This window comes from Schistocerca gregaria, chromosome 2 (genome assembly GCF_023897955.1).
Source record: "Schistocerca gregaria isolate iqSchGreg1 chromosome 2, iqSchGreg1.2, whole genome shotgun sequence".
Classification (NCBI taxonomy): domain Eukaryota; kingdom Metazoa; phylum Arthropoda; class Insecta; order Orthoptera; family Acrididae; genus Schistocerca; species Schistocerca gregaria.
This window is the reverse complement of record NC_064921.1, coordinates 981,221,162-981,248,318: the sequence shown is the minus strand read 5'-3', so window position 1 is coordinate 981,248,318 and position 27,157 is coordinate 981,221,162. Positions and strand designations below refer to the sequence as shown.

At 39.4% G+C, this 27,157-nt stretch overlaps 1 long non-coding RNA gene across 1 annotated transcript in view; it reads right to left on the bottom strand.

The window, feature by feature from the left end:
* Positions 1-1,679: 1,679 nt before the first annotated feature.
* The window catches only part of LOC126336719 (uncharacterized), a 102,951-nt gene continuing 77,473 nt past the window's right edge, over positions 1,680-27,157 (bottom strand). The window contains exon 3 of the long non-coding RNA XR_007564988.1: positions 1,680-1,850. This is a non-coding gene — a long non-coding RNA (uncharacterized LOC126336719). The remainder of the gene's footprint in view (positions 1,851-27,157) is intronic.

Below are 27,157 nucleotides of genomic sequence, written 5' to 3'. Positions count from 1 at the left end.
AATATGGACGGAGTGACTCATTGTGCAATGAAGGAGAAGCAGAAATATTAGACTCAGAATGAAACTATATACCTCTAGTATTTAAGCAAACAGATACAACAATTGTGGTGACTAAATGAGAAGCTTGAACAACCGATTTACAGGCGCTATATTTAACTGGGCTAGCAAATTTGCTTCAGCTCTTAACATGTAAACACGGCACCGAAAAATGGTTTCCGAAATTCGTTTTTTGTCTTTCAGAAGATGTGTTGTACGTAAACGTAGTGATAGTAGAATAAGATTATGACCATGCAGCCACTCGATAGCCATAAATTACAAAACTGGTCAAATGCATATATATGCACGTGCCGTCTATGGATCGAAGCCACATGAAAATTACTATTTATTATACAAATGGCACCACTAAAAACATCGAAATGTAGCATCCACTTCGAGGTAACAAAATAGTGCAGAACACTTTCATTTGCAAATGAATCTATCTTTCTACCGTCTAGGGCATTTCTTACGTAGGGCCCGGCGAAAGAGTCTGCACATAAAGTACAGACTAAGGCACAATAGGCGTTCTGCAGCATGGTATTTGTACACAAATAATACAATACTTAACATACGGTGAAGTCATTCAGATAACGTATTCAGTTTCTTGCGGCAAAGAAAGCTGATAATTCCCATAGAAGAACAATTTCAGATGTAGACCTGTTGAATTTTGTTCATTGTGATGTACGTTCAGAAAACACGGAAATACGCAAAAGTTATTACCAATCTGAGAATCAATATAATGAATGCAGTGACAAAGAAGTGAAGTGAGAATATATAATAAATTAAATTGTTTCAGTAAATGTATGGAGGCGAGCATAATGAATGCACAAAGTAGTAACATAAGTTGTGACGTCAGTACTGACCGAATAAAAAAGAAAATTTCGTAATGCAGTCAGTTTCGATAATCCCTACAGAGACGACATTTTTTCACAAAAAAGGAAATGTATTTTCCTTAGTGAGGCAGTGTCATCGTAGCCTTATGGCAAGTATTACAGTTTTAGATGAGAGCTTATAGCGTGGGATTCAAAGAACGTTGGGAGGTACAAGTATTTCTCACCTTTCTTCGCAACACGATGGCATTACGGGAACGTCAGTACACTTTATTTATATCATACTTGATTAACATAGTTCCCTTAGCAAATACGATTCCTTTCCTACGTACTCACTAACAGACTTTAAGCTGTAGTATGTATTTTTGTGATTTTTGGCTATTTCATTAATTCAGATAATTTGAAGATGATCGGGATTATACAATGAGTGAAATAGATCGTTCTGAAAAAGAATCAACCAAGGCTGTGTAATTATATCACATGAACTTCTTAGAGTTGACATAAAGGTTTTCTTAGTATAGTACCGCGTCATAAAGTAAAAAAGCTATTCTGGAAAAATCAACGTTTCGGCCTCTGCTTTTTACATTATGACGCGGCAAGATACTCCTCTATGTAAACTGATTCTGGCCGCGAAAGCCTACGTATTTAACCTTCTTAAAGTGCTCGATAGACATTATACACTGTGTCACAAACTTTTCACTTCTCACACATGTCCTTCTCGGCATGTACGCCACAATATTGTAAAAAATTACACCTCAGCAAAATAGTTGTTCAAATGGGTCGTCTTTTTCTGTGGACATAGCTCACCTTTTCAGGTAAGAATGATTGGGTTGGAATACAGGTGAGTCTCCCAGAAGCTGATGAGCTGCCTTTGTTCGACATATTGAGCGGTTCCAGTGGATGGAGACCCGCTGCTTCTCAATATTTTGACGGCCTGCTGTCTCCTCAGGAACGTAGCCGGTGCCCGCACAGTAGAGTTATCGTCTGAAAAATAAGCACACTAATGTAAAAAACTGTATTTGCTAGAGCTGAATGTGCAATTCATGAATTGCCTCCGTTGACTCCTAGACTAGTTCATCCTAAAACTTAACAAATTATGGAAGAATTATTTTCATTAACTTAATTAAGTGTAAACGTTTTTTTAAATAAAGAACAGTCTAATATCGTAGGTTGTTAAAACTTAAAATTTATTAATCGGGTTATCGGTTTTGGTCTTGGTACGATCATCTTCAGACTATTCCAAGATGACGGCTGCAGAGAGCGTATCGAGGAGTGCTCCGCTATGTAGCGCTGGTAAACACTGCTTAATATCGATCTCTTTTCTCCCAGGAACAACATTCGACAAGATACTTAATTAAGGGTAGTATGCTCTTTGGAATTCTGAATTAATCATGGATAAAGCATAGGGAGCGAAAGCCAGACTGCAGTTGTAAAAATCTAGGAACTGAAAGGGAGGCATTAGTTGAGAAGGAAGTGAGACTGGTTTATAGCGTGTCTTACGCAAAACTCAATGAGAAAATAGAGATAACAACAAAGGAGATAAAAGAGAAAGTCAGCAATGGAATTAATGTTGAGGCAGAAGAAATAAAAGCTTTAAGGTCTGTTGTTGCCGTTGCAATTAATTCTATCAGTGACGGTAAGGAACTGCTGATCGGAATGGATAGCGTATTGAATAACACAACAAGAATAGAACACGGAATATAGTCGAACTGGAACAGATGACGATGGGATCTGATAAGGAAATGAGATATTAAAAGTAGTAGACAAATTTTACTGAGTAGACAGCAAAACTAACGATGACCCAAGTAGAGAGGATGCAAAATGCAGACTGTCAACAGTAAAACACGTGTATCTGGAAAGGAGAAACATTTTAGCAGTTAATGTAAATTTACGTTTTAAAACTTATTTTCTGGAAGTACGGTATTTGTCTGGAATCTTACCTTATACGGAAGAGAACCGTGGACGACAAACGGAACAGAGAAAAAGCTACAAGCTTTGCCTAAGTGGTACTACGGAAGAATGCTGAAGATCAAGTTGGTAGATAGAGTATTAATGAAACTGGGGAAAAGAAGCACTGTGGCGCAACTTGAGTACAAGAAAGGACAGGTTCCTAGGAAGCATCAAGAAGCCCAAGGAAGGTCAGTTTGGTAATAGAGAGGAGTGTGGGGAGTAAAAATTGTATGGGTAGACCAAGTCTCGGCTAATGTACGCAGGTTCAAGTAGCTGTAAAGACCAGATATTTCGCAGAGATGAAGAGGAGAGCACAGGACAGACAAGCTTCAAGAAATACGTTAATAGTCTTCGAGCTGAGGTCCGCAGCTAGAACATGACAAATCAGCGAAAATATGCGTTTCTTGTCTCAGGCGCTTTTTAGATAGAAACTAATTCATATCGACCAGGCAAAGCATAACTAAAATTTGTAAATGTTGTGCTGCAGGGTTTTGAATTCGGTATTACTTGTTAACGATGAATAAACAAGTGACAACTTCTTATTTATTTATTTGTTTATTTATTTTTTGAATATTGTGTAAGAGGCACTACACATTGTTTTTCTCGCACTGAAAGACGAACTTCACTGAAATGTTACAACAGCCAACTATTATTGTATTCAGAAGCCGTAGGCTGTAGCACAGAAAAGTTAAAATTGGGAAACAGTATGTGCTGAATTTATGACTGAAACCATCAGTTTTTTTTTTTTTTTTACTTCTGTTATAGGCTGAGTGGGAACAGGCGCAGGAGCAACGATTAATATTATTGGTCTAGATCTTTTTGCAACAAAGACATAAATTTTGTATTTCGTGTAGTTTTGTCATTGGTGGTCTCAAAGGCCATTTGGTAATATAAATGGACAATTTGGAACAAATATATTTTGGAAACGAGTGATCTATAAGTTGTCTGACACACCATACATTTAAATGATTTTCGTAAAATCGTCTTTAGGTTTTACTCCACATCTTCCATAAATGACATTATTAAATGAAACCACCACGAAGTTGCTAATATTTTTCTATGTTGTATTGTTCTCTAGCTAGTTTCCTTAATATTTCTTCGCCGAGCAAACTTAAAAAAAATTGAATTTTGTAAACTACAAGTCTTTAGTTTTGAAAAATGTTAGGTATCTAGTCACGTAAGACTCGGTGGTCCCGATGTATGACAAGACTTCTTCTAGCACAGAACGCAAAACAAAGTTTGGATTTATAAAACGAATATCTATACACTTGATGTGCCAAATGTAGCCACCACAAAAATTATTACAGGTACAAATGTAGACCAGCGCTGTGTATGGAGGTGACATCAAGAAATAGTGTTCGCTGTATATGTGTAAATTACAACTATAGTTACCCTCAAGATGCAGAGAGGTTTGGGTAAATATAAAACAGTGATGTGTATAAGGTGCACCCAACGTCTAAAATAATATCTTTTATAAGTATTTACATTTAAGAAACAAAGCTAATTTGTTAGGGGATATGCTCATGTGCAATGGTCTAAAGCCTTCGCTATTTATCTGTTATTGTATTGCCTTCAGGACACGTTAACTGCAATGTCTAGTGATTTTGCAAATAACATACATATTTCAGCATCATATATAATTACAGCATAGCACTTTACACAGTGAAAGGTCGGGCCGAGTATACTTCTTGTAGGTGGCATACCATCAGTGTCCTTTCCAAATTAGTTGAATTATATGTCATAGTGCATGTCAACAACATCGTATTCATTTCATTATTTCATCGTACAGGGATTGTCGTGTTAATGACACTAATGGCACTTTATTAGACGAAGAGGAAGCATCATTTTCTCGTAGGCTGCCTAAATTTTACCCAAGGATCAAGATAATTCTTTATGACATCATAACGAAAGTATATGTTTGGTACTTAGGTCTGCAGTAGCGTTATTAATAACAGTATCAGTGTTATGAGAACTTTTCTAATTGCCACGGGTTTATGGCCAGGAAACGAGGTGTTTATTCTTTTATTAAATGGCACCAAAACGAAATGCAACCTGTAGAAAGACTGCAAACATGTTAAGCCTTTCATGATACGCCAATCACTTGTAAACTCTTTGCTGTTTTCTTTTTCTTGTTTTTCGTTTTTTATTTCCTATGGCGAACATACTCCTATTATATGGTGTGGAGAGTTTAAAATTAACAGCGTCCACCCTTATTCTCTAACACGATAACTGAGGAATTCTGGAGAGATTTTTTTCATGTAAATTGTGATGTAATACCGTATTAAAACTAAAATGTGTACAATCACTTGAAAATGCTACTAAGCCGAAATTGCAATTGAGCATCCAGGAGAAAAAAACCAAACAAACGCGAGTAGGACTCACGCTATGAGTGTTCGGTGCATTTGTATCTCTGTTAATAGCAAAATTTTCTATGTGCTCGCCGGTTTCACAGTAAAATTTGGAAATTCGTGATAAGTTCCTATGGGACCAAACTGCAGAGGTCATCGGTCCCTTGGGTTACACACTATTGAATCTAACATAAACTAACTTACGGTAAGGACAACACACAGGTCCATGCCCGAGGGAGTACTCGAACCTCCGACGGGGGGAGTCGCGCTAACCGTGGCAAGGATCCATAGACCGTGCGACTACCCCGCCCGGCGGTTTCACACTAATGGCGATTTATTAAGAAGGGAAGCAGCTTTACTTTAAACTTTACAGTTACGGCAAGCTAAAGCGTATAATAGATACTTACCAGGTCTCTTATGTCAAAATTTCATGTAAACCAGATGAAAATTTTTTGCAACCACTATTGCCTCCCGCCCACCATGAAAACTGTAATGTCCTAGTGGGCGGTTGGGACCTGATTGACCACCACTGGTCTAGATATTTCATTTGTAGGTTTTCTTAAGTGAGTTTGTATCAAAATATGTGACATAATTTGTCTTAACAATAGAAGAAGCAGACATACAGAGGGACAGCAAATGGCAGAAGATATTTTATTTGTTATAATCTCAAATGAACACTTTAAGGTTTCTTTCCTTTACTCTTACTGTGACTCGCTACTTGGAACATTGTATGATTGCAAGACAACGGGAAGTACACACTAGGTCTTGATGAGCGAGTTAACGAGTATCGAAATATGTGATACAAATGCCGCTATCTTTTGAATGCACTGACTTAGAACAGCAAATACTTTACACCGCCAAAGGACCGTAGACGTTGGTACCTGACCTAAATTTTAACTTGATACCTATACCCCTTCGTGAGACAAAGAGATTTCAATAGACAAACAGACACACATACGCTCAACAAATGGCAAAAAATATCTTTTGCCCTGTAATTACAAATTAACATTTTTCTGACTTTTTTCTGCACTTTGACTGTGAAACATTCGTTCTTGTCGAATTTCATTTTTCTATTACAACCAGAAGTGCCCTATAAATTTTGATGATTGAGTTAGCGAGTATCGAAACATGTGATCCAAGTGGCCGTATCTTTCGACTTAGTTGACATAGAAGCTTAAATGTTGGACTTCTACGTTGTAAGAGTCAGCTCTAGCGTTCAATGTAATAGCTGGCATGGAGATTGCACTACGTGATTGTAGGAGATAGTGAAATGCGTTTTTTTTTCTTTATAGTCGCCATGTTGACGAGACCATTGACATTGAAAGTAAGTATATCTATGTCAACGTAACATATATTTTAGTTACTACTACAGTTTATCGAAACCACTGGAAATGTATATGATTGTTATTCAAAATGTATTAAATTTTAGTTGCATTTTTACTTTTCTTTACGGCTATGATTGGTTTTAGGCGTTATGAGTTCGTGGAAGTTTCTAGATGTGTGATTTGTACAAATTTGCTTTGAAATATATGACGTGAAATCATGGCTGGTTGAAAACTGAACGTCCGAGCAGTTCTACAGTGAAACCACCTCTTTAAAACAACTGACTGTCTACCTTTTGCCAATATCATCTCACATTCGTTGCTTACTACGTCCAAGAGGACTAATATTGTGAAAAATTTTACTTTTATATCCCAGACTACAACAACCTCCTTAAGGGAATGGACTGTTTACTTTTTTGCCAATTTCTTCTTGTTTTCCACTCTTGCAATGATAATTAGGGTTAATTACGTGAAAAATTTTAAAAATTATATTGAAGGACTCAGAGTGAGACAAACAGCCAGCAAAGTGTTCCTATAATACACTACTGGTCATTAAAACTGCTACACCAAGCAGAAATGCAGATGATAAAGGGGTATTCATTGGACAAATATATTATAGTAGTTGGCCGCGGTGGCCGTGCGGTTCTAGGCACTTTAGTCCGGAACCGCATGACTGCTACAGTCGCAGGTTCAAATCCTGCCTAGGGCATGGATGTGTGTGATGTCCTTATGTTAGTTAGGTTTAAGTAGTTCTATGTGCTAGGGACTGATGACCTCAGATGTTGAGTCCCATAGTGCTCAGAGCCATTTGCACCATTTTTTTATTATAGATATGATTCCATTTTCACGCAGTTTGAGTGCATAGATCCTGGGAAATCAGTACCCAGAACAACCACCTCTGCCCGTAATAACGGCCTTGATACGCCTGGCATTGACTCAAACAGAGCTTGGATGGCGTGTACATATACAGCTGCCCATGCAGGTTCAACACGATAGCACAGTTCACGTGTTGTGACGAGCCAGTTGGTAGGCCAATTTTCAATTGGTGAGACGTTTGGAGATTGTTCTGGCCAGGGCATCAGTCAAACATTTTCTGAATCCAGAAAGGCCCGTACAGGACCTGCAACATGCGGTCGTGCATTATCCTGCTGAAATGTAGGATGTCGCAGGGATCGAATGAAGGGTAGAGCTACGGGTCGTAACACATCTGAAATGTAACGTTCACTGTTCAAAGTGCCGTCAATGCGAACTAGAGGTGACCGATGGCACCCCATGGCACCCCATACCGTCACGCCGGGTGATACGCCAGTATGGCGATGATGAATACAGGGTTCCAATGTGCGTTCACCTCGATGTTGCCAAACACGGATGCGACCATCATGATACTGTAAACAGAACCTGGCTTCATCCGAAAAAATGACGTTTTGCCATTCGTGCACGCTGGTTCGTCGTTTACTACACCATCGCAGGCGCTCCTGTCTGTGATTCAGCGTCCAGCGTCCAGGGTAACCGCAGCCATAGTCTTCGAGCTACTGCAAACGTCGTCGAACTGTTCGTGCAGACGGTTGTTGTCTTGCAAACGTCCCCATCTGTTGACTCAGGGATCGAGACGTGGCTGCACGATCCGTTACAGCCATGGGGATAAAATGCCTGTCATCTCGACTACTAGTGATACGAGGCCGTTGGGACGCAGCACGGCATTCCGTATTACCCTCCTGAACCTACCGATTACATATTCTGCTAACAGTATTTGGATCTCGACCAACGCGAGTAGCAATGTCGCGATACGATTAACCGCAATCGCGACATGCTACAATCCGACCTTTAACAAAGTCGGAAACGTGATGGTACGCATTTCTCCTCCTTACACGAGGCATCACAACAACGTTTCAGCAGGCAACGCCGGTCAACTGCTGTTTGTGTACGAGAAATCGGTTGGAAACTTTCCTCGTGTCAGCACGTTGTAGGTGTCGCCACCGGCGCCAGCCTTGTGTGATTGCTCTGAAAAGCTAATCATTTGCAAATCACAGCACCTCCTTCCTGTCGCGTCTGTAGCACGTCATCTTCGTGGTGTAGCAATTTTAATGGCCAGTAGTGTAGTTCCATTTTTATGTATTGGGGTACGAAACCCTACAATAATAAAAAATCAAATGGCGAAGCCATTTTTATTTAGACAAAAATTATTAGTGTTGCAATTATTTATACATCCTCAGTGGTAAAGGAACAGGAATACTGGAGAAAGCACGGGTACGGCAGGGTGGTGGAGCAACGCGCTCGCACGCCATAAAACCCGTTTCGATTCCAGAAGCTGCCGTTTTATTTGGCACTCGGGCGCTCGCGGGAAGGTAGCTGGTGATTAAAAGCCTCGGTCGATTTCCGGGAGCAGAAATGCGGAATCCAGCGCGGCGAACGACACCGCACAATGGCGCGCGCTCCGCGCATTCACCGGCCGGGCGGCTGAGCCGGCGAGTCGCCGCGGGCGCAGCGAGTGGCTCGCAGCGCGCCCGGGCCCGATGTGGCGGCCGCTGCGACAGCTCGTCGCCGGCCGTGACGTCAGCGCGCAAGCGGCCGCGGCCGCACCGCCTCCTTAATTGGTGCGGCGGCGTCTTAGTGGCGCGCACGCCGGGCCTGGACGGCCGCTAATTGCCGCGTCAACACCGCCCCCACCGCCCCCGCCGCCCCGGCGCCCCCCACCGCCCCCCGCCGTAATGAGCCACGCCGGTAAACACCGTAGCGCCGCCGCCTGCGGCAGGCAATCCAGCTCGTGAGGCGGAGGTCAAGACTTCTGCAAGCACCCGCGCCTTAGCATTTAAGTCGGGCCCTTTTGTAGCAACACTTAAAGCTGCCGTAAGCGGTTCTTTACAGTATCCTATTTGTCTCACAGCGACCCACACAGTAGGTGCGGTTGTCAACACACTGTCCTGTGTCCGTAGATAATTTTAATTTTTATTCTTGCTTTTGTGACCATAATAGAACTCCAAGCACCATAGGCAAACAGCCAGCCGACATTAGGAAATAGTCCACCAGGCGTTCGGATAGATAGTAAGCTGTTGTGGAAAGCCCATGTCCAGGAACTTGTTCAGAAACTAAATGCTGCTTTAATTACCATTAGAACAGTATCTGAAATAAGTGACAGCTCAACACGGAAAGTAGTCTACTTCGCATATTTTCATACGCTTATGTCATATGGTATTATTTTTTGGGGTAATTCTTCAGATTCAAAAAGGTTATTTTTGGCTCAAAAACGGGCTGTTCGAGCTATATGTGGTGAAAGTTCGAGAACCTCTTGTCGATCCCTGTAGAGTTTCCTCATGGCTCACTCCTTCTATTCTGTCGAGGAGCTCCTGGAAGAGCTAAAAAATTAAGCAAATTCCAGTGTTACATTGTTGATTTTCTTTATTTAAACTTACGACTTGTCACCTGAATACGTTTTTTTATATTTCATTTTATCTGTTCCACTGACTTGCAACAAATTGCTACAGAATAGTGTCGTAATGGGTCCTTGTTATACAGTACTAACGATGTCACTAACAAAGAAAAACAATGATTATTAATAAAATCATGGAGATAGTGTTGAAAATCTGCATCTAAATCATTGCTCCTCAACCTATAGGCCGTGCGGTTCTATGCGCTTCAGTCTGGAACCGCATGACCGCTACGGCCGCAGATTCGAATCCTGCCTCGGGGATGGATGTGTGTGATGTCGGGTTGGGTTGTTTGGGGGAAGAGACCAAACTGCGAGGTCATCGGTCTCATCGGATTAGGGAAGGACGGGGAAGGAAGCCGGCCGTGCCTTTTCAAAGGAACCATCCCGGCATTTTCCTGGAGCGATTTAGGGAAATCACGGAAAACCTAAATCGGGATGGCGGGACGCGGAACTGAACCGTCGTCCTCCCGAATGCGAGTCCAGTGTGCTAACCACTGCGCCACCTCGCTCGGTTGTGTGATGTCCTTAGGTTAGATAGGTTTAAGTAGTTCTAGAGGACTGATGACCTCAGCTGTTAAGTCCCATAGTGCTCAGAGCAATTTGAAAAACTGAACTACATATTTTTAGTAACACCTTTACTGCTTCGTTTCGAATTTTATCTGTTAGTGTAAAGCCTTTCATTAATGCAGTTCTCATTTATTTTGCCTGTATTCACCGTATCTCCTGTACTTTGTTCTCGTTTCTCATTCTCGTTATTGTAAAATATACGAAGCTGAATGTAACCGACATTTCTTTCACTCTCTTCACTGTAGTCTTTGTTACTGAGCGTCATATGTACAAATACTTTGTACTTGTACTGATTCATTGTGAACTATGATCTTTAACAATTTCAAGGTCAATACCTTTGTTTTCTTGAGAAATAGTTTCATGCTGTATTTTTTGGGTTCTTTGTACAGGATACAGATACTTGATTACATATTCATTTCACTGACAATGAAAAGTCTATGGCACCTGCAAATAAAGGTTGTACACCAAGCTTCCTCTGCATGTCTGCTATTGTCATAAAATTGTGTCTATGAAAGTGTTCAAGACTATTAATGGACACACTATATTTTCGGCTGACTTTTCTGTTAATAAATACGTTTTATCTAGGTTTCTCTGCAAAATGATATGCTCTGCTTTCATTTTCACGCAAACTTGCTTCTATCATATAAAACGAACAGCTTATGTTTTCCATGATATTCCACAGTTTACTAAATTTTATTTGTTCATTTTTACCCTATTAAAGGCTTTTTCAAAGACCAATGATAAAATTTGTGTTTCCCTGCTACATTGTCTCTATTTCTCTATCTATAGGCTTAAGAAGACAGCAGTTTAGCTACTGTTTATAAGAACACAGTCTACTTCATTGCTAGGAGGTTCCATTTTAGGTCATTGTCACATAGTTATCACTTTATTAATTACTGATATTACATTTGATATTTTTCAGTCTTGAAAACGTTTTATCTTTCCAGCATATGCCGAACTAGTTTGATAATCTTGTGTATTGCAGGAGGCTTCCACATTATTATGTTTCGGCATTTATTTATCTAAACTGGACGCTTTTACATTTTGGCATTTTTGAAACTTTAAGTATTTTAGTGTGTGTGTTAATTGTCTTGTATTTACAGTGTCTTATCGTCGAGTACCTGTGTCTTTCGCTTTTATCTTTTCTGCATTTGGGCCGTACAATAAGTTACTAGAGATTTTCTTTTCACTACTCTTTTTTACTTTCACTTTAGATGTTGTGTTGTTGTCTTCAGTCCTGAGACTGGTTTGATGCAGCTCTCCATGCTACTCTATCCTGTGCAAGCTTCTTCATCTTCCAGTACCCACTGCAACCTACATCCTTCTGAATCTGCTTAGTGTATCCATCTCTTGGTCTCCCTCTACGATTTTTACCCTCCACGCTGCTATCCAATACTAAACTGGTGATCCCTTGATGCCTCAGAACATGTCCTACCAACCGATCAATTCTTCTGGTCAAGTTATGCCACAAACTCCTCTTCTCCCCAATTCTATTCAATACTTCCTCATTAGTTATGTGATCTACCCATCTAATCTTCAGCATTCTTCTGTAGCACCACATTTGGAAAGCTTCTATTCTCTTCTTGTCCAAACTATTTATCGTCCATGTTTCACTTCCATACATGGCTACACTCCATACAAATACTTTCAGAAAAGACATCCTGACACTTAAATCTATACTCTATGTTAACAAATATCTCTTCTTCAGAAACGCTTTCCTTGCCATTGCCAGTCTACATTTTATATCCTCTCTACTCCGACCATCATTAGTTATTTTGCTCCCCCAATATCAAAACTCCTTTACTACTTTAAGAGTCTCATTTCCTAATCTAATTCCCTCGGCATCACCCGACTTAATTCGACTACATTCCATTATTCTCGTTTTGCTTTTGTTGATGTTATATCCTCCTTTCAAGACACTGTCGCTTTAGGTATCTCTAACAAATTAAAATTAAATAACTTTTATAAGTCATTTCCTGCCACTGATTCTTTATATGTGCAGTAAAGCTTTCTCATTGTCAATGACATGACATGTTTGCTGTTTGTACCATTCTCCTTCATTGTTAGTGGGATGACTGATAGTCGTAATACACTTCATCTCTTTAATGGTTTATTTGATTTAGGAATTCTAGGTTTTCAACGTTTTTGCGTCGGTTTCGACTATATGGTGTTCAGTCAAAGTGATAATATTATCATTCATTTATATAAGAGCATTTTGTCTTGTGATAACATGTCTCCACACTGCAGTTATCCATTTACAGTAAATTATTGTAATAGAAATAAGAAGTATTTCTTATATTGTCCTTTTTTGTTTTAAAAATAAACAGATCACGATGGGTACTGATGAGAACTGTTATAGAAAATAACTGCAGACTACGGATAAAGACATTTAACTCTTATATAATCTAGACTCCAATAGTTTTGTGCTGAACTTTATAACACAAAACTTTCGCTTTAAGCACCCAAGTCAAGCACTGTCACTAAATCACAAGGATAATAAATTTGATGTTCCATGTGTTTATTTACTAAAAGTTGAACCATGCATGCAATAATTAAAATGCATGACTATTTCAATTTCTACAGATAGCTGTCAAATGTGAATAAAAATTGTCATGAGAAGTAATTATAACTTATAATACTGAATATAAGTATCATAAATGAAAGAAGGGAGGTTGAGTTCAATTAATCATCCACTGAAAGAAAATCTGAAGGCATTTTACATGCATATAATACTGAAACTTTGGACAGAGATTCTAAATCAAATTATATCACTTGGATAATATTCACATTTTCTGTAATAAATTACTATACAGAGCAAGATGAAAGTCAACGGACTTTACAAAAATCTATAAAAGAAAATATATAAATACACATATTTCTCAAAATACTAAGGTGAGTGGAAAAAAAGTAACAGGCCTCTACAGTATCTTCAGGAAGCAATAGAAAGTGGAGGAACTTAAGGTGAAAATAATAAATGCCTATCAACATAACTAAAGTCATCGATGTAAACCACAGTACAACCAAAGAAGCAAGACCTTCAGTCGTCTAGATCCTAAAGTACATGAAAATAAAAAAGACTGAATCCTTTCCATGTATGAAAATAAAGAAAGTAATTAGTGTTTTGACAGACTTTTTAAAAATAAAGTACTCCAAAGGGCCTAACGAAGACCTTAGAGAAACCTTATTCTCGTAGTCCCAAAAAGACGACTGCCACAATCCAAATTAATAGAAAGTTGAACTGTTGTGTATTGTGTAGATTTTGCAAGTGATTTAATTAATCACAAAAATCCACTAAAATGTAGTAACATTGTAAAGTCTTGATACAAGCGTTATATCAACTATATGTTTCACAAGAAAGAAAAATATATTATGTGAATAACAGATAACTGCAAAGCTGTAAAATACCGAAGAATATATCAGATCATCGTATGTACAGTTCCAGTAAAATAGTGGTGTCCAGAAATAATCCAACAGTAAAAGTATTATTTGATACAATGATGCTAAATAATGTTTTTCATACGACAAGCAGTAAGTATAATTAAATGTATGCTAAAGGCTCGAAAATAGAGAAACAGACACAGAAAATATAGACTGACATAAAACAATAATGTTGAAAGTGGAAGGATATGCTGAAAAATTAACAGTTGAGTTTACACAGAAATTACAGCAGAAACCAAACTATTTGCAACATTTCAGAACAACTACAGAAAACACTTTTTAAATCTAAATGAACCAAGCTCGTGTTTTTAACAATTGTTTAGCACAGTGTGCACTCAAGCATTACTGACTACATGTCGGAGGCTGTTACGGGATATTGTCTGATTACTTCAGTACAGTTGGTCTGTGACCTCCGCTGGTTCTCAGCCACTGCATTCACCACTCTCAATGTACAACCAACGCTATAGGAAAAACAAATACAAGATATCATCGTTCAATACTGGATGCAAGCTCGAGGGCGAAGAGTGAAGTGGGGATTACTATCGTCAGCAACTTGCCATCTACCGAAAAATCTCGTAACCTTTGTTGAGTATTTCTACTATGACACCAAATAAAACGAACGAAGTCAAAATCAATAGTGGAATTACAGAATTACTTAATTCTAATTCTTTTCTAAGAAGTCAATTTATAATGAAAACTGTCATCAAAGAATCTTTGCACAATATAGTGTAATATCAACCAATCTGATGAAAACCAGTTTCTAGGGCCCGAAAAAGAGGACGATCGGTAAATAAAGAGTATCCACTGACAATGACGTAAGCGTGCTGAAACGTATTTGGAGATTGTAAAGAGTCCCAAACTAAACATTGTTTTACAAACCTCTTCAAACAAAATATAATACAGAACAAAAAAATTGTACTTATGATTCCGGAATTTGCCTTGGCTTTTTGTTAGTTCCGTAATGAGGAACAAGTAACCTTGAGAAAACCGGAAATCGTGGTCGCTCTGCCTCCTGCACCCCGCCAAGGCCGCTGTGGAAGGAACAGGTGCAAACCGGTCAGCTCCTTGGAAGACGGACAGGAGGATCTCGGCTCGGAGGTGGGGGTGAGGAACCTGAAGCTTCTCAGGGTTCGGCGGTATGTGACGCACGTATGACGTATAACTGTTTTAAAATAAAGCCCTCTAAAGAGTCTAACGAAGACCATAGATAAATCTTATTCTCGTCGTCCCAAAAGGAATTTTCTCCCCCAAAATAACTATGAAAACCTTAGAACAGCTTCGCCATTGATGTCTGTCAAGAATTTAGTATTTATCGTCAGTCTGGTAGATAATGATTGCACTTTGAACTTCAGCTAGAAACATCTCTGTATCCGCTTTTATCCCCGTTGGTCTCTTCAGAGACAAAAACAGCTGTAGCGATTTTTATTGCTCTCCCACTGTCGCATTTATCTTTGAAATGATTATCGCTTTTGTTCAAAATTAGAACTTCTTCGAACCCGTCGTAGTTACGGAGCAATCTGTCAGTTTAATGTGCTGTGCACAGTCTTCTTAAGTCACTAATTTCAACGAAACCGCTAATCATTACAGTGGCAAATGCGGCAATAGTCTGCTCTCGAAAAAATTCGTCTGTTCAGATACTGAAGCTTTAAAAAATTTTCTGATTATTTGTTTTGCACATTATTTTGCCATTTCTTCCTAAATCTTTCAAATTATATCAATTTCTTCATGTATTGTATTTAAATCCGAGAGACAAAGGAGGAACAACATTTTTATTGATTCCCGTGGAACATTTGGGTGACCTTAAAGTCACTGCATTACATATTCACGATATAAGAACCAGGATTACTCGAGAAAAGAAACAGTAACCTAACTGACAGCGACATTAATGTAGCTTCCTAATTTTGATAAAGAAAATCGTGTAACAGCAAATTATGTCTTATACAGAGGACAACCAACGAGATTTTTTGAAGACATACATTTTTAAAAATCCAAAATTTGTGTACTTTGCACAGGTTGATTTTCCAAAATACTATCGTATTACGAAACAATATACAGGGATACAATGGATCAGGAGTGAAACTGCTGGAAGATTATCTTGCGGAAGATTACAGTTGGCGATATGACACTACCAGGAAGTGTTAGAAATTCGCCGTACGTATGACAACTCTTAGGAGGTTTTCGAGCGGAAACTTCTCAGAGATCGCCTATGCTCTTGTTATCGATCAAATGTACATGCTCCAAATTACGCAGCTATTCTTTGAAGTTCACTATTGTAATTAGTCGTTTCTACTATCAACTTAAAAATGGCAACTGCAAGGAAAACTGTTTCTGAAGAAGAGAAATTTGTTAACATTGCGTGTAGATTTAAATGTCAGGAAGTGCTTTCTGAAAGTATTTGTGTGGAGTGTAGCCAATATGGAAGTGAAACATGGATGATAAACAGTTTAGACAAGAAGACAATACAAATATTTGAAATATGGTGCTACAGAAAAATGCTGAAGATTGTAGGCTTAGATCACGTAACTAACCAGGAGGTACTGAATAGAACTGAGGAGAAAAGAAATCTATTGCAAAACCTGGCTAGAAGAAGAAATATATTGGTAGGACACATTCTGAGGCATCAAGGGATCACCAATTTAGTACCGGAGGCCAGCGTGGAGGGTATAAAACGTAGAGGGAGACCAAGAGATGAATACACTAAGCAGATTCAGAAGGATGTGGGTTGCAGTAGTTACTCGGAGATGAAGAGGCTTGCACAGAATAGAGTAGCATAGAGAGCTGCGCCAAACTAGTCTTTGAACTGAAGACCACAACAACAACAACAACATCCAAAAATGAAGCGAAAATTCCAAAATATGAAGAATAGTGAGGTAGTAGGTAGAAGCTCCACAGGGAAGGCATCAAACGGCCTGAAGCGCTCAGATACACGTCCGGGGAAGAAGTCAGTCTAATAGTAAAATATCTTTCGGGGTGCACAAAACTCAGACCTTCGTCACAGGGGTACCCTGTATGTCAGTTTCTTCGAAGATACAGTATATGCAGATATCATATGTCGTTAAGATTCACAGTGGAAATTAAAGATAGGAAAACTCTCAGGCAGCCATATAAACACCAGCGAAGGTCTAATTGGTACTAAGCTAGAAACAGGAGAAAAACATTAGTTATTTAATGTAATTGAGGAGGAATCTGCAGCTGTCTTTCTCACAAGTAGCGCTTTTCCTTTTAGTTTTACTACCTCAAACTTCACTTCAGTATATACGTGTTGGTAGCTTATAATAGCTTTACAATAGTTGATTATACTAGTTAATTTACACCTCAACTCTTTCTATATCCCTGAAGAATGTCCTTAATGATGGGTTATTCAGAACATGATGACTGAATGAATAAATATCTATTCACAGTATAAACAAATTAATTCACTCGGTGTGACAAGATACCGTCCAGTCTATTACCTGGCTAGATGGATATAATGTAAATGGAACTGAAATAAGTTTTCGAAAAGTAAAAAAAAAAATTATATTTTGACAACATTTTTGTATAGATAGTAGAGCGCAAACAAAGAAAGAGCTCTTCGATATCAAATATCCTTCAATCCTGAAATTCATGTTGCATTAGAGGAAGAGCTGTTAATCACAAATCATCATAAAAAATCACGAACACGCTCCAGAATCCTGCAGCAATGACATTAACTGCATAAGGATACAGTCTAATGCCTGTGATTAACAACATTCCTGGAAAACAAGAGCGTCTTACAATCTTTTCCAGTGACGAATGTGCCTCGCTGTTACAGAGATATTAGGTGTGGCTGTCCTAGATATGAAAACAGCCCTCCTGCATACCCAGAACGGCAGAAAATAACTCTGGTTGCGTGTTTTCAGGTTGCTTTCCCGTGCCACAGACAGTTGAGAGGAACACAAAGTTGTAGGGATTCTGGGAGAGTTCGATTCACCTGCGTAGGAAATTGCACATAGGAAATTGCGCACAGTACGTTATCGTAACCAAATACATTTTTTATTGTTTCAAATACTTATCAAGAAGACTTTATACAAAACATCGGATATAATCAAACACGCGATGTTAGAATCGTAACAAACGAAACTGTATCAGATCTGTCCAGGAAACCAAAACGCGAATGTTCGGAATTAAGGCAAGCTTTTTCTCGCGACGACGTATTGGGAAAATTTAGATAACTACTATTCTAGGAAGATAATGCAGCTATTTTGCTGGAGTTACCTCATATCTCTATTGGGATCGTGAGAATAAGAGATATTGGGATGCTTTCCGAGGAACAAACAGCATTTTTCATTCCTTCGCTCAATACGTGAATGCGACGGATAATCACTAATACGGAATAGCGCTTTGTAGTCTAAGCTGACCTCTCTAGAGTAGCTCCTGCAGTATAAATTTACGTGTGGTGTCAGATGTAGTTGCTTTTCGTCCTTCACCTTGCATGTGCATGGCTGTTAATAACACAGAATTGAGATATGCGATCACTCTTTTCACACTTCTATGACTCACAGGTGGTTGAACGGACGTTTCGATTAAACATAGCGCTGAAAATTGGCGGTTAAGTTTGTTAATTTGCATATACAATTGTGACTTCTGCCTTGTCATCGCTTTGGGAATGCTCTTATTAAACTATGCTGATTCCATACTTCCCTTCCATGTCATGATTGGTATTTTCTTAAATAATGCACCTGAATTCGAAACTAATATTTTATACATTGTAGACCTGGCAGTTAACAGTTCACAGGCAACTACTTTTGCCACCAAATGTTTTATTATCAGTAACTATTTGTAACTATGACAGCGTTTTCACTTATCATCTCTGAAGCTATAGTGCCGCTATTTTTTACAGTGTAAGCTGCCAGATCCCATACGTGATACCATCCCGGGTACTAAATTTTATCCATTCCATTTCCGATACAACATTCAGAACAGTTTATCACAAATCTTTATTCATATTACTATAGCAGACACTAAAAAGTTCAGGTTAATGACTGTTAATTGAAACTGACTGGTCCTATTACACTACACTAAGAGAAATGTGAAACTCTCTGAAGACAGTTCGCTGAAGTAAATAGACATGAAAAATGTGCAGTTAGCAATTGTAGTTGACGTTTAAAAGCTAAATATGCTCAGAGGGATACGAATAGTAAAGAGAAAGGAAAGTTGTTAACTATACTCATAAGTTTATCATGGGTGATTGTGGAAGAAAAAGACATGTCAGTAATAAATTACGAAAAGTGATCGATGTGAATCAAAGTTAAAGTCGGCACCTGATTAATAGTATACGTGTGCTAAGAAATGCCTTTGTCATGTGACATTTCAGAAAATAGCGAACGGGATTAACTAAAGGCACCAAAATCTATGTTCCTTGATATTCTTACAATAAATCATGTGGGGGAAGGATGAAGAAGGAAAGCAACTTCGACCTTCTCAAAGCAGCCATCCCTGTATCTGATTTAAGCGATTTAGAGAAACCACAAATGGCCCACACAGACAGAAGGTTTTAACAGACATTCTGCGGAATGATGACCCCGTGTCATTTCTCACTGTGCCACCTTGAACGGCCAAGACTTCGAAAATTAGCCTCCAGGCCACCGAAAGGGAAAAAATTTTCTTAACAAAAACATTGTCAGCGACGATAGTGAGAATGAAATTTACGTCCTTCGGAAAGAATGTCTGTGTGCAAAGCTGAATATGTGTATCTGTATGTAACAAACAGTCCTGTATTCTTTCACAGAAAAATTCTATTTTGATTAGTGATAGTTGTTGTTGTTGTCTTCAGTCCTGAGACTGGTTTGATGCAGCTCTCCATGCTACTCTATCCTGTGCAAGCTGCTTCATCTCCCAGTACCTACTGCAACCTACATCCTTCTGAATCTGCTTAGTGTACTCATCTCTCGGTCTCCCTCTACGATTTTTACCCTCCACGCTGCCCTCCAATGCTAAATTAACAGGCGAAAATATTGAGAGTGCATTGGTAATTCGACTGTTAAATGCAGAAGAGAGAGCAGATAGGTGGAGAGAGCACATTTAAGTCCTCTATATTAGATGGGGAACTTGCCTGATCATATATAAAAAGAAACAGAAGTCGACAGGCAAGACAGAATAGTGGGAAAAAACAGAGGATCGGTTAGATTACGATCAGTTTGGCTTTGGGAAAGGTAAAAGTCCCAAAAGGCCGGTTCTGACTTTGAGGTTTACAATGGAAGCAAGTCTGAAGAAGAACAGAAACACGCTCATAGGATTTGTCGACTTGAAAAAGCCTTCGACAATGCAAAATGGTGCAAGATCGTTGAAATTCTCAAAACAATTCGGTTAAGCATTAGGTACAGATGGGTAATAAAAAATATGTACAATAACCAAGAGGGAACATTAAGTCTGGAAGACCAAGAAGAACGAGGTGCTCAGATTAAAAAAATTGTAAGAGAGGGATGTAGTCTTTCGTCCCTGTTGCTCAATATATACGTGGAAGAGGAAGTGACGAAAATAAAAGAAAGATTCAAGGGTGGGTTTAAAATTCTAGGTGAATGGATATCTGTGTAAAGATTGGCCGATGACATTCCTATCCTCAGCGGAAGTGAAGAAGAAGTTCAGGATGTTCACTTGAGTGAACAGTCTAATGAGTACAGAGACATAATTGAGAGTAAATTGAAGAAAGAAGAGAGTAATGAGAAGTAGTAGGAATGAGAACAGCGAGAAAGTTCACATCAGAATTGGGGATCACGAATGAGACGAAGTAATTCCGCTACCTAGGCAGCAAAATAAGCCAAGTCGGACCAAGAAAGGAGGACATAAAAAGCAGACACGAAATGGCAGAAAGTCTGTTAGTATAAAAAATAGACCTTAATTTGAGGAAGGAATTTCTGAGAAACTACGTTTGGAACACAGCATTGTATGGTAGTGAATCATGGACTTTGGGAAAACAGGAAAAGAAGAAATCGAAGCACTTGAGATCTGCTACGGACAAATGTTGAAAATTATGTGAACTGGTAAGGTAAGGTGCGGGGAAGTTCTTCGCAAGATTAGTAAGGAAATGTATATATGGGAAACACTGACAAGAAGAAGGGGACGGATGATAGGAGATGTGTTACGACATCAGGGAAGACAACTGGAATACAGCCAACAAATAACTTGGGAACGTAGGCCGCAATTGTTTCTGTCAGATGAAAAGGGTGGAACAGAATAGAAATTCATAGCAGGCCGCATCAAACCAGTAAGAAGACTGAAAATTAAAATAAATAAATGAAAGAAATAAAATAAAGAAAGGAGGCAGACTGTATCTGACTACATCTTTTTCACAACGTATATGTATATGTGTGTATGTACGGATAAAGATGTCATTTAAGTTCTTGCTGACATATAATTAATACGAGAAGAACTTAAACAAAAGAACAGAACTGGATGTAATTATTACATTATTATACGAGACTGTATAGAACCATGAGCTGTATGGAACCATGAGCTATAAAAATGTCGTTAGTGACATGACTTTCAAATGTAGCGTTTTTCTCATAACTAATTCGAAGATAGAAAATTATAAGATCTAGCTTTCGCAGACATTTGGCACGTTGTTGAAAATAAAGTTTGCTGCTCAGGTCTACCTACTATAAAAATACTTGCTCATTCTACAATTTATACGACTCGTTGATGATTTAGTGAGTGAGACGAGATAATGATTTCTATCCAAGTACGTAGGAGACAAAGTGAATTTTATCCATAGTGGGTGCTGTTGAGCTCCGTGACAGTTCCTTTATAGGGTGCAGAAAAATTTCCGCTACCAGTCACAACAACAGATTATTTATTCGTCACATGACCGGTTTCAGGCTTGTGCCCATCCTCGGGTGTTTATAGATTCATGTACATGTTTTTAATTGCTGGCGATCACTGCGTAAATACAAGAACTTGTTCGCTGGTGACTGAACAGGTAGAAGCGGAACAATGGTAAATTCTTTGACCATAGCCTATATGTTGTACCTTGCCACTCACCACTGTTCCACTTGCACGTGTTAAAAAAAAATTGTATTTACACAGTGGTCTCCAGCAATACAAACATGTACATGAATGTATAAACACTTGAGGATGGCCACAAGCCCGAAACTAGTCGTGTGACGAATGAATAATCTTTTATTGAGACTGGAAGCGGAAATTTTTCAACACGTAGTACCCAACCTGCCTAAATTATCAGAGCACCTAGTGGTAGACATGAAGACATGAACATGGTGTGTGTCCCCCCACTGATTTTATGACGGTTTGAATTCAACTGGAGACACTTTCACTTGATGGTGATGAAATCCCATACTCCTTGACAGTTAGGTAGTTGAATGTATGTGGAGGAGTGGCAGCTTCCACAAGAGCTGAAACCAAAATAGGCAGTGAAGGTAAACACTGAGGTCTTTGCGCTGTCAAGCAGATACAAGGACATATCGTTTGCTGTACACAGTACAGACTGCTGTGCAACGTGTTCACATCCTCCCGCATTTAGCGATTTCTTGAGTGCAAGAAGGAAACCACACTGTAACCACGGAAAACACCCCCACACTTAACACTACCTTCTCTATAGTTCACAGTTGGCGCCACACAAAATGGATAGTAATATTCTCCATGCGTTCGCCAAACCCAGTCGATTCCTTTGGAATGCCACAGGATATAGCGTGATTCAATTATCCAGACCACTCGATTCCAGCCATTCACTGTCCAGTGGCGAAGCTCTTTACACCATCTCAAGCTTCGATTAACAGCGACCACAGAAATGTGTGGTTTATGAGGAGCTACAAGATCATTGTACTCCATTCCTTTTTAACCCGCTATGCATAGTTACTGTGCTAGCTGAACTACTGGTAGCACTCTGAACACACGAGTGGATCATCAGCCGAATGCAGGGAATTTTTTACTATCATCCTCCACAACGGTCGATGTACATGAGGGTTGCCTTGTTTTTGTTCCTCCACGTTTCCACTTCACAATCATGTCGCCAACAGTCGACAAGGGCAACTACCAAAGGCAGAAATATATTAAATTAAAAAAAGGATGTATTAAAAGCTTTTAGAAACACTTCAGAAGTGTTGAAATGTGCCTGCTTGCTTTGCTAGGTGACATCCAGTGACTAGTCCACATCCGAAGCCAATAAGCTATCCTGACCCACCCATTCTGCTCTTACTGTTCCTCTACTGACAATACAATACCTCCCGCTTCCTTTTGTACTGGCTGGCACACCACTCGTGACATCTGGTGGTCAGTTCCGGATTATATAGGACTGTCGAGATACTTTTGATCAGATGGTGTACATTATCTTTAAACGTGCTGCTCATTGATCCCTTATTTATGCATAATAACATGGTTCTGTGTTCGATTACTATCGTGGACACCATGTACCTAATTTAAGAGGGCTGTTCATATTAAAGTTTGATCGGATGCGGAATGGAAACCGCAGGGAAAATAAAAATATTTAATTTGCAATAGTTGGCTACACATTCCAGCTACTTCCTTACATAGACGCCGCACCGATTAAGACGTCTGTCGTAGCGTTGTACCAGCTTTCCAATACCCCTGTCATAGAAAGCAGTCACCAATTCTCTACCCTCGTTTGCATCTCGTTGTCTGCGCCAAAATGTTGTCTTCATAGCCAGCGCTTCATGTGGGCGGAGATGAAACTCGGAGGGAGCCAAGTGCAGGCTGTATGGTGGGGCATCAAACATCCCCTATCGAAAACACTACAGGAGCGCCTTCATTGCCCTTGCAGCGAGCGGCCGAGAAGTGTCATGAATAAGAAAATGCATAACAGTTACATCAAGTAGGCGTCTTTACGTGTCCACTGTGCGCGCAGAACTGAAAAGAGCAACATGAAGCGATCGATGCTCATAGTAAAAACACTGCCCAACACATTGCACAAAGCTTCATCGGATTTGCACTGTGGTTTCCATTTCGCGGCCGATCAAACCATAATAAACGAATAGCACTCGCATTTTTGCTTTGTAGGAAGAGTGTGGAACTATTGTTTATTTAACGCATATAATTTCTTAACGTTTATTGTAAATATGAATGGAAATGGAAATGAAATCCTATGCTTGTAGACAGAGCGTAGGAGAATGATGTGGGAGACCGGCACCGCCGTACTAGGCGAGGACCTAATGGAGGTGGTTTGCTGTTGCCTTCCTCGGACCATAATGGGGATGAATGATGACGATGAAGACTTCACAATAACGCCTAGTCATCCCGGGACAGGTGAAAATGCCTAACCCAGCCGGGAATCGAACCCGGGACGCCGTGCTCGGCAAGCGAGAACGCTACCGCGAGACCACAAGCTGCGGAATAAATAGGGATAATCATAGTTAATTAAAACAACGATTATACTCGCATGTCTGCATTTGTAATAATTCTCTGGTTTGTGGAATATCCTTTGGAAGTGATTCTGCTTTGTGCGTAACGAACGAAATAATAGCACTCAAGGTGAAAGGACTTGTTTCCCATTATCAAAAGAACACTATGGCAGAGAGACAGTACGAAGGACATTCGATGCCTCAAAGGAGGTTTCAGGGCCTGAACTTGTTATTCTAACGATTTCACTGCCGCTACCGCTATGCCAAACCGCAGGTTAAAGAACAAAGAGAAAGAGAAAGAAAATTAACGAAGGAAAAAGTAGACTGAATGCAGTAGAATAGCAACAGACAAATATCAAGACGGATATGGACAGTTTTTAACGCAAATTGAGTTAAGAAAATTTTAGTATTGCCCTCTGTTATTAAGAAACGATATCTTTGCTATGGGCAGACAATTCTTTCTTTACCAAGTATGGGACAAGGTAGCTGTCCAATTAGTTCTGAGAAGTAAATATCTCTATACTGTTCAGCTTATTTGAGTTTGTACAGGAGACATGTCAGATAGGACATAATTACTGAATCTCACTTAAAACGTCCGGGCTAAGAGGCCTCGAGTTAGCGCCAAATATATGGGCAGTGTAGAGGGCACCATAGTCCATCATGTGACATCGGCTACGAGATTATCTCTGGTAATGAAAACATTCTCGACTGAAAGTAATCGATCCTCATTCTTATGTTGCAATGTTGACATCGAAATTTTATCTAATTTAATATCTTCCCCTGTTCTGTTAAAATTAATACTGTGTTTATAAATGTCAACAGCCTCTCTACACATAAGCGCTTTACAGTATGAGGTTTTCGATATGATACTCGTCTCAGTGAATTTTATTTCCTGATCACACTCTTGGCAAAGATGTTCCGTTACCACCGATTTGCTCGTATATCCCACGCAGCAGTTTCTCTTTTGTTCGACCAGACGGGTTTTTATGGTATCAATATAGACCAGTTGACAACTACAACGAATTTTATACACACTCGATGTAGCCAGATGCTGTCGTATATACTGTATTTTGAAGATGTTAAACATTTTTGAACATTCCTGGAGGATTTGGACGTAGTTTCCACACAATACTTTTCCAATACGTTGTCATCGTATTTAACGGAACTTTCTCTTTGGACGGACGTCGTTTCATGTCGATCCTGGTGCTCACCATAGGGAAAAGTGTTCGATATATCTCGTTGTTAAAATAACCTTTCTCCTTGAATCTCGGCCGTAGGTGTTCGCGCCCATTTTCTAAATAACTCGGTTCACAAATTCTGTGCGCTCTGCCTACCATGGTTTTAATCACACCTCTTTTGTATGGGGTGGTGGTTAGAATCTTTATCCAGCTTACTGTCATTATGCATAGCTTCTCTCTACATTCTAAGGACCAACGTCCAGTCCCATCGCTTAATGATAGACACATCCAAGAAATTCAGTTGGCCATTATTCTCTGCATCAACAGTAAACAGTATTTTCGAATTGATACTGTTGAAACGTATCAGAAAGGCATGCCGCAGTCGGTGAGAAAAACGTTAGGATAAAGTTTCATGCATCGATCACGGCTAGTTAGCTTGGAATTTTTAAGTGATGTCAGTATTGGCAGTGAAAGCTCGCATTCTTTCATAATTACTGAATGATTGTGCGTTATTAATGTAAACACACACAAAGCTCGGGTTCAGGAACGTCAACTGCAAGTGCTACGTGAATGAAGGCAGCGTCATAGAAAACAACATCATTGCTTTCCTAAGTACATTCTGAAGCAGACCTCCTAAGTCTACATTTTTAAAAAAAGCGTCGTTGAAAATGAGACTTTCAGGGGACAGTTTGTACTGTGAACCTTTTTTGCAGATTCCGATGACAGACTGCGTCTTTCGAGGATTATGCTCTGATGAGCAAAGTACACGATACAGCACGTGTTGCGCAATAGAACTTCGAACTATCAGAACATCACCGACACAAAAGTCGCAATTGAGTTTCAATGCACGGACGAAATTTGAACTTTGTTGATGACATTGTAATCCTGCGAGAGAAGCCAAAAGACTTGGAATAACAGTTACACGAAATTAATAGCGTCTTAAAAAATGTAACAGCATGACTATCAACAATGAAAAAACAAAGTTAAAACAAGGAAATGGAATGAAATCGAATCTAATCAGGCGATGCCGAAGAAATTAGAAAAGAAACTCTAGAAGTAGTAGGCTAATGTGTTTTGCTGCTTGGACAGGAAAGTGAGTGCCGATGGTCAAAGTAGAGAGGATATAAAATGCAGACTTGCAAGAGCAATAAAAGTGTTTTTGAAAGAGAAACTGTAGAGATGAAAATTTTCTTTTAATACTATACAAGCTAGCAAAGGGCAGAAATACGGATGGTGTGTTACTATCGTCACAAAACACCCTTAATGTATTCTGGCGTGACACTATAAATGTGTAATTAAAGAGGCTGAGGTGTGTACTGATGTGTAAATCTTAGTCTTTCACACAAATTTCTTTGATTTAAGGTGTACGGTGCAGCGTTTGCGTTACTAAACTCTCACCAGGAACCGGGGAATCTCAAATAAAAGTCCTTTCACGCAGATTTAGGATAACTGATTCCACAGCGTAGTTTAGATGAGTACGGGAATATTCCTTCAACAATACCATGCCACATTATTCCGTGGTAGAGATCCCAGTGAACATGTACTTTGTGTCTAACGACCCCGTGTTCAAGTGTCATTTTTCCTCCTTTTACTGTTTGAGAACGAATTCTCGAGAGTATATGAGTACAGAAGCAAGAAAAAGTACTTTTCGATTTTTTTTGGCCTTAATTGCTCGGAATTGACAAACATAGTAAATATAGTAATCATCCGAGGTGGTAATTAGTATGGACTTCACA